The 10,604-nt window shown below is 50.6% G+C and overlaps 1 protein-coding gene and 2 pseudogenes across 5 annotated transcripts in view; 1 reads left to right on the top strand and 2 right to left on the bottom strand.

Moving 5' to 3' along the window:
• ANKRD11 (ankyrin repeat domain 11) overlaps positions 1 to 1,580 on the bottom strand; it is a 223,199-nt gene extending 221,619 nt beyond the window's left edge. For all 5 annotated transcript variants that reach the window (XM_019654488.1, XM_019654491.1, XM_019654489.1 and 2 more), the window contains exon 1: positions 1,295 to 1,580. The gene's annotated coding sequence lies outside the window, so the exon portion shown is untranslated. The remainder of the gene's footprint in view (positions 1 to 1,294) is intronic.
• Positions 1,581 to 6,925: 5,345 nt separating this feature from the next.
• On the top strand, positions 6,926 to 7,410 carry LOC109389176 (60S ribosomal protein L35a-like; annotated as a pseudogene).
• A 211-nt stretch (positions 7,411 to 7,621) lies between these two features.
• LOC109389163 (60S ribosomal protein L15 pseudogene) lies at positions 7,622 to 9,989 on the bottom strand (annotated as a pseudogene).
• Between the last annotated feature and the right edge of the window lie 615 nt (positions 9,990 to 10,604).

Raw genomic sequence — 10,604 nt, 5'->3', positions numbered from 1 at the left:
AGCTACCGCCCTGCCAGGGGATGATGAAATGAGGAACGGAAATTAACATTTCAGGCAACGTCTCACATTGTTCCTTGAGGCCAAGGGCTGCTGTTGCAGCCGCCGCCGCTGTTTCCCTCCCAACCACCCTCCAGTCCCGCCTACCCTACCCCCCCAAACAACACCCCCAGTGCCGCTGCCCCTAATTCCTGTCCCTCTGCGAGCCCACGCACGCCTCCTGAAACCAGGCGCCCCCACTCTCCCTCCAGGGTCCCGACTCGCCCGCCCCCTCCGGCTCGGAGCCCGAAACCCGCCTGCTCCCATTTCAAAACAGCGATAATAATAGGGACGCTGAGAATAACAACTACCACCGCTACCGTGAAGGCGCCCCTCCCGAGGGTCAGAGGTCGGCGCCCCCGCTCCCCAGGTGCCCGCGGCCCTCGGAGCCCACCCTCGCCCTCTACGACTGCGTGCCCCCCCCCAGGCCCACCTAACGCCCCCATCAGCCCCTCAAGACTGACCCGGGCCCTCAGTCCCTCCTTGGCCCCTCGCGGCTGCCCTTAAGCCCCCCCATTCTCCCCCAGCGCTCTCCATCAGCTCCTCAAGGCTGTTCGAGCCCCCTAGAACCACCATCAGCCCCTCACGGCTGCCCTGGGCCCCACAAGTCCCCCAGACCCGCCCCGGAACCCACTCTTCAGCCCCTCACAGCTACCCCGGGCCCCCGAGACCCACCCTCAGTCCCTCATGGCTGCCCTGGCCCTCAGGCCCATCCTCAACCCCTCACGGCTGCCCCGGGGCCCCCAGACCCCTCAGGCCCGCCCCGGAGACCACCCTCAGCCCCTCTGAGCAGCCCCGGCCCCCAGGCCAACCGTCAGTCCCTCACGGCAGCCCCAAACCCACCCCCAATGCTTCCTGTAGGCCCCTCACGGCTGCCCGGACTCCGCGAGCCCGCCAAGTCTGCCCCAAACCCACCCTCAGCCTCTCATGTTTGCCCCAAACCCTCCAGGAGCCCCTCGTCGGCCCCTCGCGGCTATCCCAGGCCTGCAGGCCCGCCCGGATTCCCCCGTCGGCTCCTCACGGCTGTCCCGGGCCCCCCCTAGGCCCACTCAAGGTCCACCCTCAGCCCCTCAAGGCTGCCCCAAGCCCCCAGGCCCACCCGGAGCTACTGCCCCCGTCAGCCCCTCACGGCTGCCCCGGCCCCCAGGCCTGCCCAGAGCTCCTCGCGCTGCTCCGCGCGGCCGGGAAGGCCTGCAGGCCTCGAGGCCGTCCCACACCCCGGCGCCCACCCGACCCCCACCCTGGCGGAGGTTCTCACCCGGCTCCGAGCGGCGCGGCTCCGCGGGTTCAGCGGCGGTGCGCGGGCGAGGCCATGCAGCCCCGGCCCGGCTCCCGGCCCGCGGCCCGCGCGGGAAGGCGGCGGCGGCGGCGCGGGCTCCGAGACCGGTGAGGCTGCCCCTCGGGCGCGGCCCGGCTTGGCGGCGCCGCGACGACTCTAGCGCTCACTAAGGGGGCGTCGGGCCGCGCGCTCGGCGGCGGCGCCTCCCCGCCTGGGGCCCTCGCTCCATAGCGCTCCGGCTCGGGTGGCCTCTGGCTCCGGGACCCGCGGCCTCATGAGACGCCGCCGCCCATTGGCCCGCCGTATCCGCCACCGCCATTGGCCCACCGCGCTGGGCACAGGGCTGCAAACGTCACAGCGTCGGGGAGGAAGTGCGCGCGGGGTGAAGGGGCGATGGCAAGATTGACAGCTTTTGTGACAGGCATGGGGCGGAACTAGAAGAACGTCCCGGGACGGATTGGTCAAGGTCGTGCGTCCAGGCGCACGGGCGTTGGGGTAGCGAGCAGCTGGATTGGCTGCCTCAGTCTCAAAGGGGGTGGGACTTTCCTTCTCGGACGTGACAATTGGCTTTTCCAAGTGCCGGAAGCGACTAGAGGAACGGTCGGGAACCAGGGCCTGGTGTTGGAGGAGCTGGAAGACGAAATGTGAGCCAGGCGGATCTCAGCGCGCGCTTGGCATGGACTGGAGGCCCTCGACTCTAGTGTGGGAGACGCATCCCTACGGGTCCGTCGAGCTGTGCGTCGTTCACCGACTCCTATGGGCCTGCAAAGTGCGGAGCAGTCCATGGGGTTGTGTAGTAGTGCCTTATTTGCTGCTGAGTCTGGCCCCACTTTAAATGCACGTGCTGCTTGTACTGGAGCCTCAGCTCCACGACCAGGGGAGCCGGCGCGGTGGGGCGTGCAGGACATTCGGCTAAATGCCGCTGACCGGCCGCAGCCTTGGACATCTTAATTCACCTCTCAAGCCCTACCTCACAGGGCAATCGGGAAGATTCAACGAGTACCACGTGAAATCTTTAAAACCGTTCTTGTCACCTAGGAAACTGTGAAAGTAATGATTGTGCTATATCCAGTCTTTCAGATTCCTCTGGGCAACCAGATTTTGCTCTTCCCACTCAAAACCGGTAATTTCCCTGGATGAGGGTGGACACCTCACAATAACAGCCAATCCATGGGCTGGCGAGCATCCATGAAAAAAATGACCCAAAAGTACCCTATTTGCTTCATTGTAAGAATTACCTGTTAAAATTAATCAAATTCAAACTCCAGACCCCACACTCACCTATTGTATTAGTCTAAATGAAAGGGTCTAGGAATTAGGATGGAGGGGTGGGGAGAGGGGAGGGGTTGTCCCTGACACTACTCATTCTTGGGGAAAATTGGAAAAATGCTGACCGTAGTCAATCAAATACTCTCTAGAGAATTTAAAGTAGCAAATATGAATAAGGAGGCAATTTGCCTTGGAAACAGTCTGAAAACATACAAAGGCAAAAGCAAAGTGAAGTTCCACAGAAGGAGAACCTCTCACTAAAAAGTATACAGTAGCGAAAAGAAATGCTAAGTAAAAGGCAAGAATTAAGCCATTTAATGCATTCATTCAAAAATGTTTATTGAGTGTCTGCTATGAGCTAGACACTTTTTATCAAGCACTGGGAAATGGACAGGAACAGAGCAGGTCTAGTCACTACCAGCAGGTGATTTATCCTCAGGCTGGGAAAACATGTTCATCAAATAGGTGTAGAAGTACCTAGTTCAAGCTGTGATAAGTGCTTTGAAAAAGAAGTACAGGAAGTTATGAACGCAAATATTCTTTACTGACAAAATCAGGTCTGGTCTGGGGAGTGGCTTACAGAAGGTTTCCCTTGAGCTGCTGCTGTCAGAAGGTTAAGGAAGAGCTAACTGAGTTAAGATGTGGGGAGGACATCTAGGTCCGCTGTCCAATAAGATAGCCCCTAGCTATATATGACTATTAAGCCCTGGAATTATGGCAAATCCAAATTGACATGTGCTGTGAATATAAAATATTAATATACACTGGATTTCGAAGACTTAGTCCAAAGAAGAATGTAAAATAGCTCCCAAGTAAACTTTTTGTATTTATTACATGTGAAAAGGATAGTATTTTGAACAATTGTTATTAAATAGAGTGTTGAAATTTGTTTTACTGTTTCCTTTTTCTTTTTTTTCTCTTTTTTTTTTTAATTGGGGAATTGGGGGGATGGGAACAGTGCTGGGGAATTGGGGGAAGGGGAACAGACAAATTGCTGTCCTTTTGTTCTTCAGTCTAGTTGTGGAGGATGTTGCTTTACTGGCCAAGTTGGCACCAACATTGCGCTCTTCCTGGGCGAGGCAGATCAGTCCCCGGCTTCTGGACGGTCGCTCACTGCGGCTGCTGGCCGCTCACGCTGGCTGCTGGCTACATACAGTACCCATGTCAACCCACTGCCACAGGGACTGCAGCCTACGCCGTCGCCGGCGACTCATGGCAGCCCAGCTCCAGGTTGAGCTGTTGTTCAGCATCTTAGCTGTAGAGGGCAGTGTCACTGGCCCTCATATGTGGGATCCGAACCGGGACCTTCTAGCATCCCAAGCGAGTTCTTAACCATCGTGCCACTCGGCCGGCCCCTCCTTTTTCTTTTTAACCAGGGCTACTAGGAAATTTTAAATAACACCCTGGCTGCATTTGGTTTCTGTTGGACAGCCCTGGGGAAAGGAGCAACCTAATTAGTTCCCCTAAGGTGGAGAGAGGCATAGTGGCTCAAGGGGCAGCACTCATTCATTCAACACATATTTTAAGTGCCCACATGTGCCCAGCCAGCACCATTCTAAGGCCTGTATTAAATATGTGATAATCGGGGTGGGGAGGAGTGCTATTTTATGTAAGTTAATGGGGAAGGACTCGATAAGATAACCTTTGAGCAGAATCACGGAGTAAGGAAGCAAGGCATGCAGGTTTGCACCAGGTTGGGGCAGGAAGGAGCCCCACAAGCACAAAGCCAAGTCAGAATAGACAAGATGAGGGAGACGGCTGGGAGTCAGGACTCCGATTTGGGATTTCACCCTGAGTAGGAAGGTAAGACACTGGAGGGTCACAGGGAGATGGGTCCAGAATTGCCCTGGAGATGACAAGAGCATACAGAAAGTGGTACAAAGTGGCAGTGACACCTGGACTCATGAGACAGTCGAATCCAGGATGTGTTTTGAAGATAGGGTCAGCAACGTTTTTGTGAGCTGTAAGAGAAAGAGAGGGGTCCGGGATATAGTTGACATTAGCTGGAAGGACCCAGTGGTGGTACAGGTTGAGTTGAAAAACTAAGTTTTGTTTTGTATAGTTAAGTCCAAGATGCTTGAGACTCTGTGATAGGTAAATATAGCCACTAGGGGGGCAGCAACAGAGAGACAGTGAAGGTAACCAGGGCCAACCTAGGCCTCGTGGGCACATAAATGATTCTCAGCCTGCAAGTAGCGCCTACCAGTGGAGGGCTTTAATCAGGAGGCACAGGAGCAGAGTCCTGTTTTAAAACATTGCTCTTGAAACAGTGCGAAGGGCAAGACCATGATGAGAGGCCAGGTGGGAAGCTGTCCTGGTCGTTCCAGAGAAAAGAGAAACAGGGAGGATGATGAGGAAGTAGTGAAGGGGAAGATGGCAGAGTGTGGTCAGGTGGCAAACACAGCACCTGCTGGGGCTGGAGGGAACTGACGGGCTGACAGAGCCAGCATTGCCACATCTTCCAGTTTTTCCATAGAAACTGGAAATTACATTTTTGGGGGCATTTCAATAAAAGCAATTAATTTTTCAAACATTATGTGGGCCAAAAAAAACCACATCAGACCTACAAATTCCTGATCTTGATCCTTAAAATGTAGTCGTCCAATTTTTGCCTGGGAAGCCTATTTTCCTTAGTGCAGTTACCTGGGCCCATCCAGAGATTCAGTAGCTCTGGGGTGAGACCCAGAGCATGCACCTGGGTGGTCCAAGGGCCATCTTCCATCTCCAGAGGCCTGACCTTCACTGTGCCTGTGCTTGGACACTTTCTCCAATACTGGTCAGTGACTGTGTTCATTATAGTTCACCCCCACCCCATCCAAAGGTCTTGGATTTATCCTGAAAACATTCAGGGCCTACTATTTGCCAGACACTGATCTAGGAGCTGTGGATTTTGCCGAGAACAAAACTAAGTTCCTGCCAAAGACACATTCTCTTATGTCCTGTGTTCCCTGGAACCAAAAGAAGCTGCTTTTTTATTAAACAGAAGCAACATGTGGCTCCAGAAAATTCCGGTGCCCAGGTGGTGCTTGATGCCCTCCCAGAGAAGAAACGATATGTCCTACTTTGTTCTGCCCCTAAGCAAAGACACTCCAAACACCTCTCCACACACTTGCCCCCCCCTCCCCGCCGCCACTGCCACCACCACCATACTACCCCTCTGTGGATGGGGAGATTTATGGAGCTTATTGAGATCCCGTGGTGGGTGGGGCTCTTTTCTCCTTTGCAGAACAACTAGAGAGAGATCACGGCTAAAAGGGAGACAACTATTTCCTCTTCTCCACAAGTGGCAGAAGTGGCCAGAGCAGGCCCATGTTCTGGCCCCCTCCCTTCTGTCTCTTCTTCTATGGCTGTGTGGTGAGAACTGACATCGGGGTTTGAGCCTAGCCCCAGCTCCCCAGCATTCTTAGGACTAGAATTTGGAACCCAAGCTCATTTCACAATAAATTATGACATGCTTCGTTTTCCAGTTACCATAACCCTGTGGTGTATCACCCTCCCAAACCTCAAGGGAAGGAGAAACTGTGGCATGAAGCAAGATTCAGTTATTCCTGGGGCCCCTGGCCTTAGGACCACCAAAACCACCCCCTAATTTTAAAAACTCTGTATCCAGTACTTTTCCTATAGCCCCATCAGTTTTTATGCCATTTTAAAGTCTAAATATATGATGTATTATTTTCTCTAATTAAATCATCTCAACTCTAACTAGAAAGATTGGGAGGAAAAATAAGTCTTCCTAAGACTTTTTCCTAGTAAGACTGTCATCATATTGCATAATGTATTTTATGTAATGAATTTCAGCCCGCAGAAAGCAGGGACCTTACTCAGCTGGGAGATGAATCATGTACTCATTCAGCAAATGTTTGAGTGCCTACTGTGTACTGAACACTGTTACAGCCCAAACAAAACACAAAAATCTCTTAAACGCTCTCACAGTCCAGACACTTAGGGCTTGAAACGCCATCTTGTGATTATGTAACTGGTGCATAACATGCCAGAAGCTTGGTGGGTGGCCATATTCAGTACGTGAAACAACACAGACCTGCAGCCCCTCTCTTCGGGTTTGCAAAGGAACCACAGATTTACCACCATGAAGGCTCCACCCTTCTCCATCCCTGGAGCCTAGCCTGGGGAATACACCTAAGTTTTGTTGGTAACAGTCATTGGGACAGCAGCCCTTTGGCTGGTGCCAGTTTTATGAGTAACTACAATGCTTATTTTTCAAGATGGTCAATTCAAACCTTTTACTAATGCTGAATTCAGTAAAGATTTAAAGACATATTCCCCAACTTTTTCCACCATCTGTGGAGGCCTGCTGGGAACAGGACTTCTAAAACAACAAATATGTCTGGAAGGCAATGGTCCCAGGCCACTTTTGCTGACTATCAGCAGTGTCTCTGGAACCAGAGAGAGCACACAGCTCTTCTTTTTTTTTTTAGCTGAGCCATCCTGCCACCTGTTGGCAGCTTAGCGGCAGCTCAGCTCAGACTGGGCATCGAACCGCTGTTGCTCAGAGCTCACACTCTTGAGCAAGCTCTTAACCAACTGAGCCACTCAGCAGGCCCCACACAGCTCTTCTTAAAATTGAAGATGTTTATGCCCGAGATGAAACTGAATTCTATCTAGGCAAGAGATGTGCTGATGTGTACAAGGCAAAAAACAACACAGTGACTCCTGGTGGCAAACCAAACAAAACCAGAGTAATCTAAGGAAAGGTAACTCATGCTCATGGAAACAGTGGCATGGTTCGTGCCAAATTCCGAAGCAACCTTGGTGCTTAGGCCATAGGACACAGAATCTGTGTAATGCTGTACCCCTCAAGGATTTAAACTTATTGAAAAGTAAACAGTGGATTTTTTCTCTTGTAAAACAAACAAACACAAAACCATATTCTCCAAATTGTCCCTAGGTACTTCAAGATGTCTTAGATACAGAGGAGCTCACAAGGAATAATCTTGAACCTGATATGACAAGTTCCCTTTTTTTTTTTCCACTGTCCTAAATCGTTGTTAGGTAAGAATTTTGCAAACATTACTTATATTAGCAGTAATAGTGGAGCTGGAGAGTACTGCGCTTTCTCGAAGCTGCACTGCAAGAACCACCAGTAGTATGGTGAACTTGTGGTCCCATCCCAAGGCCATGCCTCTTGCGGCCTGCAGATGTCAGCCCTTGCATCTCCCTGTGCAAGTGGACTGGTCTGGTGATCCACTGGGTATCAGGATTCCACCCAGTAGCTTTCTGGAATGCATCAATGAGGATTGCCTCAAAGAATTTGTATGTGGAATCTTCACCGACCTGGTAAAAATTCAGGACTCTCAGAGCCCCACAGTGGTGTCCAGTTGGCTCCTTGGCAACAGACTGAAGGCTTCAAGCAAACTTGAGCTGGATAACCCCGTTGATATCAGCCAAACAGGTAGCACCCCCACTGAAAAACTTTGAGTTTTCTTTCTTATGGGGATTTTAAGTTCCCTTTTCCTTAAAGTTTCCTTTTCCTAGTTTTTTGGCTCCTCTCTCCCTGCTTCTTGATTGTTTTGTATATCAGTTGTTTTTAATCTGAATCATAGGAATCACTTTACCCTAAAATTTGTGATTTATATATATATATATGTATGTATATATATATTTAAGATTTTTATTGGGGAATTAAGAGAAGGGGAACAGACAAGTTGCTGTCCTTTTGTTCTTCAGTCTAGTTGTGGAGGACGTTGCTTCACTGGCCCAAGTTGGCACCATCATTGCGCTCTTCCTGGGCGAGGCAAATCAGTCGCGGGCTTCTGGACGGCCGCTCACGCTGGCTGCTGGCTACACACGGTAGCCTATGGCAGCCCACTGCCACAGGGGCTGCAGCTTACGCCGTCGCCGGCGACTCATGGCAGCCCAGCTCCAGGTTGAGCTGTTGTTCAGCATCTTAGGTGTAGAGGGCAGTGTCACTGGCCCTCATGTGGGATCTGAACCGGGGCTCTCTGGCACCCCAAGCCAGCTCTTAACCAACGCGCCACTCGGCAGGCCCTGATTTATATTTGTTAATTGTAATCATTGAAGCCTAATCTTTCCAACCCGTCCTGGGCCCAGCTCCTGGACACTGATGCCACCTGAGTGACCAGTTAAATGACCACAAGCTCCATAAGAGCTGACGGATTTTCCATCATGTAGAAATTTATTAAAGTCTATTTTTTCTCATTCAGGTGCCTTGGGGATACAGATGATACCCCTGCAAGATTACCAGTCCCAACCAAAGAAGCCAACACAGTCTTCCAGGCAGATCTCAAGACCCCTTCCTCTCATCTAAGATCCAATAGGGTGAGAGTTCCGTGAATCCCCCAATAGGTAGGGACAGTTCTACACCCCTACCCAGCAGGAAGCAGATACAGAAGAAAAGACCTCTTGTCCTTCAACTTCCCATACAGATTTTATGGCAATCATGTCTCTCAAGGGGAAAACAAGGCAGGCAGTTAGAGGCAGGCATTGGGTCTCTGCATTTCTGCACATCCACCACAACCCACAGAATGCGATCACTCAAAAGACCTCCCCTCTCCATCTAAAACTTCCTCTTTTTCACTGTAATTATCTACCCCTATGAGGAAACAAATGGGTATAAAACACCCAACTACAATAGATGAGACCAGTTACTCACACCTACATAGTAAAGACCACAATAACCTTCATTTCACCTGGGCCTCATTATACCATCATTATAATATCATACATATGTCCAGAAGTTCATTAATGTCATTATAACAGACTGAATTCAGGAAAGAAACATGTGCAGTCTAAAAAGATGAGGTAATAGCCTCTTGTCAATCACAGGTGTCAATCAAGTGGTCCCACACTGAGAGAGAAACAGCCTATTCTACAGGAAAAGAGGGATAAAAACTCCAAGTCCTTGCCAGTCAGGGCCTTTTGAGTTCCTTCTTTTGCTAGGCCTGTTCAAACTCTTTGGCATGTACTTTCTCTTCTAATAATGGCCCTTGAGCCATTCTCTACTTCTCGGGCCCACTTCTACTTCTTTGAAGTATACTTTTTCTTCTAATAAACTGCTCTTTCACCACTTTATTTCTGTGTCTCATTCAATTCTTTGCTCCAGACGCCAAGAATTTGGACACTGCGCTGAGAAGAGCCTGCTCTCTGGTAACACCATGATGGACAGGCTTGCCATAGGTCGCACAGTCACACCTTCAGGAACTAGATAGACATTTGTGGCCACCATGGTGCACACGAATCCAATATACGTATGACATAACCTTGATTGGCCTTGTATCCCAGCCTGGGCATTGTATCGGGCTGGTGGAGCAGGGGCCTGTGGAGGGCAGAGAGCTGGCAGTACTGCCAGGAGCATACCAAGAAGAAAGGGCTTTACATCAGACTGTTTCTTCCTCCATAGCTCCTGGCTGTATTTGTAAGCGCCCATCTTGGCTACCTGATGGCTGCGGCCAGATGGAAAGGGACAAATTCCCTTTTTCTTTCTTCCTTTCTTTCTTTTTTTCTTTCTTTCTTTCTTTCTTTCTTTCTTATTTTATTTATTTTTAATTTGTATTGGGGAACTGTGTTTTTCGAGGACCCATCAGCTCCAAGTCAAGTAGTTGTTTCAGTCTAGTTGTGGAGGGCGCAGCTCAGTGACCCATGTGGGGATTGAACCGGCAACCTTGGTGTTATGAGCACTGTGCTCTAACCAACTGACAAACAAGTTCCCTTTTTTTTTTTTTAATGTGGTGAAAAAGCAGTTTATTAGAAAGGATAGTATACTCCACAGAAATGGGAGCAGGCCCGAGCAGTAGAGAGTGACTCAAGGGCCATGAGTAGGAGAAAAAGTACACTCCAAAGAGTCTGGAGCAGGCCAAGCAAAGGAAGCTCCAATAAGGCCCAAGGGAGCCCAGGGCAAGGGCCAGGGCCAGGGCCAGTGAGTCATTATTAGGAAAAAAGACCACTCCAAAGAGTTTGGAGCAGGCTCCAAGCAGAGGCAAGGCTCAAAATGCTCAAAAGGCCCCTAGTTCCCTTTTTAAATGTATAAAACTCACAGCTATCT

The sequence above is a fragment of the Hipposideros armiger genome, unplaced genomic scaffold (assembly GCF_001890085.2).
Source record: "Hipposideros armiger isolate ML-2016 unplaced genomic scaffold, ASM189008v1 scaffold_224, whole genome shotgun sequence".
NCBI lineage: Eukaryota > Metazoa > Chordata > Mammalia > Chiroptera > Hipposideridae > Hipposideros > Hipposideros armiger.
The sequence above is the reverse complement of the archived record's forward strand: the minus strand, read 5'-3'. Positions and strand labels throughout refer to the sequence as shown.